Source organism: Pseudochaenichthys georgianus, chromosome 17 (genome assembly GCF_902827115.2).
Source record: "Pseudochaenichthys georgianus chromosome 17, fPseGeo1.2, whole genome shotgun sequence".
NCBI lineage: Eukaryota > Metazoa > Chordata > Actinopteri > Perciformes > Channichthyidae > Pseudochaenichthys > Pseudochaenichthys georgianus.
The window spans coordinates 32386066-32391532 of NC_047519.1; the positions used below are offsets into that span (position 1 = coordinate 32386066).

General features: G+C 41.0%; 1 protein-coding gene across 1 annotated transcript in view; it reads right to left on the reverse strand.

The window, feature by feature from the left end:
- The window catches only part of LOC117461791 (receptor-type tyrosine-protein phosphatase F), a 173257-nt gene extending 168380 nt beyond the window's left edge, over window positions 1-4877 (reverse strand). The window contains exon 1 of the mRNA XM_034103725.1: window positions 4474-4877. The gene's annotated coding sequence lies outside the window, so the exon portion shown is untranslated. The remainder of the gene's footprint in view (window positions 1-4473) is intronic.
- Window positions 4878-5467: the final 590 nt, after the last annotated feature.

Consider the following 5467-nt stretch of genomic DNA (forward strand, 5'->3'; position numbering starts at 1 on the left):
ACAGACCAACACACTATGTCTAAATCCTCTCATTATAACTCCAGGCCCTGAAATTATCCAGATTTTACCCATATGGAAAGCATGAGAAAGCGTCAGTTTGGACAGGGTTGTGCCGAGTGGTTTTTCAGTGTGTGGCCACAGAGGGGCTGATTTCTTTACAGTGCCATTCAACCCGGCCCTTGCCAGGGAATGCCGACATATGAGGAAGCCGAGGCACATGCTCTGGCTACGAGCCCCAGACCAGGACTGCAAGGAAATACCACACAACATACAATGCTCATGCAGGCCAGGGATTTACCCAGGACAACAGACACAACTGATGCAGCCTTACAAAAATAAGTAAATTCATTTGAAGCCATCTTTGACATTCAAAAGTTAAAAAAGGGTAGCCCTAGGCCCTGGCACCAATGTACGAACTGCAACACTGGTTACTGGTGTCACTCCCACATTAATTAACCGGGGTAATACCCGCCAACGAATACCAGAACTAAAATGGAAAGCTTTTCTGAAGGTTTATTTACATCAGCAGTGTGCGAAAAAGTACACGTCCCACCGTCCGGGACGTGTTATTTACAATATAGGACAAGTAGATCTTTCAATTGACTTGTCCGGCGGACAAGTAACGTTTTTCGCCCTGATTTATTGACAAATTATTGATACATTCAGTTTACAAAAGGCAGAACTCATTCGCAAATTGTACGTGTCCGCCATTGTTCGTTTAGAAATGTTAGTTTCGGTTCTGCTTGTCGATTCCTAAGGAAATGCATCTCGCCGCTTTCTGTACAGTTACCCCCTAAACGCACCAGGAGCGTCTGCGCCGCGCTGAAGGTTATTAAGCGTTTTAGCTCCTGTGTTGTTAATATTGACCGCCATTTTCTCTATGAAGTGAAGCAGCCTCCCTGTCTGTGTCCTCGCGCTGTCCTCACATCCCCGGACCCCCAGACTCGGAGGAGCACAGGGATGTCAGTATTGTTTATGAAGCAGGGTAAAGAAAGTAGCTACATTATTGAAATGAAAATACTATTTATTTACTTTTACAAACAGTGAGCAGTAAAAGTAAATAAATGCGTGCAAGCGTCTTTGAGTTGTAGAAAAGCGCTAGGCCTATAGGCTATAAATATAATGTATTATTATTATTATTATTATTATTAGGTGTCCTATGTGTTGGACATGTGTGTGGTTGGACTCTGTCCCACAGGCAGGTTGCAGTGTAACATCAGAGGACACTGGGCCAATTGTACATTCTCAAACTGCACCACTTAGAACTAACTAAACAATGCAGAGATTATTTTTATATAATTGTATTCAATAACTGTAAGAAATTAAACAGTATGAAGTGATTTCTAAATAGGAATACAGATTTGACTTAATGTTTTCATAAATATATTTTTCTCCCAGTTTGTCATGGGACTTATTTTGACCCTCTCAAAAGAACCGGAACCGAAAATAACCGGAATCGAAAAGCAGAACCGGAATCGCTAAAATCCAAACGATACCCAACCCTTTGTGTGATGCAGTAAAATCTTACCGCTCACTTACGTTAGCGGTGTTGTAAAAACCGTGGGAAAATGTAAAATACGATGACGAAGAAGAAGATTCCAGTGGCCCCAATTTTTGTCCATTCTGGACAAGTGAAAAATGTATTCGGACAAGTAAATTGCCAAACTCACTTGTCCATGGACAAGTACTCACTAAAAACTTTTTCTCACACTGCCATCAGTATAATAACCGATACTAGATGTTGATTCTACTCTAGGTCAATGTCTCAGTTGTATGCTAACAAACTATAGCCATATTTATATGGTAAGAAAATAATAATTGGGGCTGCACATTCATTGAAATGTAATTGAAATTGCAATATGGACTAGTGGAATGTTTAAATTGGAGGAAGCACAACATTTCTAGAGTTAAATATGTGTTTAAATACCATTTTAAATGAGATATTGTGGAGCTGCAGAGATAACCTGGCCCACAAATTGTATTCATAACATAAATAAATAGTAAATGACTATACTTTTCAACTATAATGAGAATTAGGATTAAAAAAGACCAATCCCTCTAGTATCGTGAATCATATCGCAATAGTTATCAGTCAATATAATAGCAGTTAGTTATTTAATGCAAATCATGCAGCCTTAGTCGGAGAATCTGCTTTTTTAGCCATGATTTAAAAGCATAATACAAACAATTCAGTTCAGGTGGCTGCAATGCCAACTAGCTGATGTTTGCTAATTGTTTTTATGTAGCCTGGCTTCTGCCAAAATGTGTGACAAGCAGATGACGTCACCGGTTAAGAGGCTTTTTTCTTTCAGAGACACTCTTTCAAAAAATCCCAACGAACACCAAATGAACTGTTGACTCTTCTGGCAAGAAACAAAAGAAGAAAGCACTGTGGTGATCCATTGTGGGCCACCCTGTAATCCTCAGGAGTCATGAGGATTAGGTCAAATAAATCAAATGTCATCTCTTGATTCTTGGTTTGAAGTAGTTGGGGAATAAAGGCCTAAAAGCTTGCAGGAATGTGTAAAGAAATATAAACACCTGTGCTCAAACCATGGCGGAACATATTAACATATTTTACAGGAAATGCCAAAAAGTTAATTGATTGGAGAGTGGCTTTCACAGCCCACAAACAGACAGAATCAACAGGACAATAATTCAGGATACACACAGTAAAGAAAGCCTGCAGTTTTCTGACAACATCTCGTCAACATGATTGAAGAAAGCCTTAATGCTTCAGCAGCATGGCATCTAATAGCACTATCAACACAGGCTAAAATGATAAAATATCTATCCAGACAGCAACAACAGGTGAACCTTAGATCCAAACAGTACGAGAGAGACTCACTTACAACACAAAATAAATTACAATGAGACTCCACTGCCTAATCGGCATGTATTCTCCAGTGTCGATGGAACATCCCACATGCAAAAGCAATACTATTTTTACAATAGGCTGTCCCACTGAGATGCCTTTGTTTTGTAAGCTAAAACAGGACAGTTTATTAATAAATTACCCTAAATCTAGAGTAGAAATATCACTGTCTTTCAGTGGGTAGAAGCTGAAGGTTAGAAACCCACACATGCAAGGCCTATGATTTAGTTGCAGAAAGCCTCTGATGCAATTCCAAGAAACTAACCCACCCTCTTTCATCCTGTTACAGTTTGGCTCGTGTTTATGTCTCTACATTGTGTCTGTGACAGTTTTAATCGGATTCATGTATTGATAAAGGATGGCCATGAGGCTACTTCATCATGTCACTCCGGCTTCAAATCCTTTCTTTAAATAACCCAAACAGTGCTGTAGGCTCAATGCAATGCTTTCTTTCTGTAAATCTACCCAGTGAAAAACACTTCCCCTATTTCAGATTTGTTTAGGGCTTTCGGCGAATGGCTATCAGATGAAGTAGAGCACCTGCAAAAGCTGTCACAAAAAATGGTTTTGCTATTGAATTCTCTGATGGATGGTGGCTGAAATGTATGCTTTTGCTCCAGCTGCAAGGAGAAAATCCATGACATCCAACCTGTCTCCACAGCCATGCTGCAGCAATAGTGATTTTTTTTTAGGGCAGATGAATGAGAAAGTCCACATCACACGAGCTTTTGAAATTGATTGGCACACACTAATTCAAATACCTGTCTGTGGTAATGATAAATTAAGAAAGAGCAAAGATTTCATCTTCTGAGGCTCTTGCTGACATGGTCACGCACTCATGTACGAGCCCACTTGAAGGGAAAAGGCAAGGTTTTGAGAGAGCTCTGACACCTTATGGCAAATCCTTTCTAGTATAAGCTCGAAAATGTCAAATCCATACATTGCAATTATAGCAAAATAGAGTGAGGAAAGGCTCACTCCCCACAGACCACCACTGCTCCTATTTATTATTTCATTAGTGATTCTCGACAGATTTTCAGCTTGATTTAAGATTTCATCCCTGCATAGACCACTGCTACATCAATTTGATCACTGAAAAGTGCCTGCGCTCAGTTCGTTGCCAACTCTGTGCTGCTGTTTTGATCGAAAATCACTTGTGAAATAAGTGATTGAGAAGCTGCTTATTTCCCCATTCACCTTCATTTCTGTGGATAGTCTATAAGGGCTGCATTTGACTGTGTGTTTCTGTAAGCCACAAGCAGAACGATTATTAGGCTGTTATCTCTCATTCGGCTTTGTAATAAAAGTTGTTGTTAGCTATACATTCAAGGTTAGCACAAATAAAAACAGTAACTAACTGTGTGCGTTGCCGTGAGGCGAACACCGATTTTGCCAGACGGAGCCGACTTGCAACCTTTCACCGTTCAAGTTACACCTTTAAAAAGCATTTTCAAAGTAATTCCAGCCAATATAACACACAGAACAAACACATTAATACATACTGTTGCCGTAATGTCAGCAAGTTCGCTAACAGCAGAGCTTTAAGCTGCGTCTCAAGTTCAATGGGGGACATTGAAAAAAGATAACGGTGCACTTACTGAATCTCCTCTTTGTCACCGCCGTTGGCATTTCTCTCCTTCTCTGAACCGCTAGTCCTGTCTTCAGTTTGAACACAAATCCACTTCGTGTAAAAACACAAGAGTTAGAGCCAAACACGGGGAGTGGGAGAAGACAGGGGAAATATACGAGTCCACTGCCAGAGGAACACGAGGTCCTATCCCGGTCTGGGGTCGTGGATACTGGATCTATTCGTGGCAGCTCCGTGTCTCCGCTGCTGCACACGGGTTAACGTCAGCTCCTCTCAAGTGTTGAGTGTCGCTGCCTGCGTGCGAGAAGGCGAGAACAAACCTTATTTCTTCTTTTGCAAGTACATGTCTTCTTTTTTTACAAGTTACACAGTCACCCCCTACAATACGGGAGCCGTGGAAAGCAGGGAGTTGTTACGTCTCTCCCCTCACAGTCACGCTTCTTTCTGTGGAGAAACACACACAGGTCGGTCAGCACGATTTTCGGATTCACTCGGCTCAACTCGCCGCTGTGTCCATTCATTCCGGCCACTCATGTCCTGCAGCCTCTGAAAACATGCCCCAGACAGTAGGACACAAGGGGGTTAGAGAGCTGGCAATGTTATTCTCTGTTTACATTCAGCACCTGCTAAAAGAAAGACAGTTCAATTATGAATTGCAATGAGGAAACTATGCCTAAGGTGATTTTGAAAGTACATTATGACTAAGGAGATATGGCAGGAGGTTGGAGAGACAACTCAGAGTAAATACATTTCTAAACAATCATTCATTATAACAGTGGAATTAAACTTTTTTCTAATTTTCCTGTGAAGCCCCTCAGGCTAATCCAGGTGGTCCCCATGCAGGCCCCAGTATTTGCAATAAGCAAAGTCATGTAACAACACTGAGAATAAAAACTGTATAAATTTAACTCTATTATCCCCATTCTCTAAAAGCAAATACAAAAAGCATCCACAGTCCTATTCCCCATTCTCATCCTTGCTCTCACCTTGTGAAAGCCCAGTAC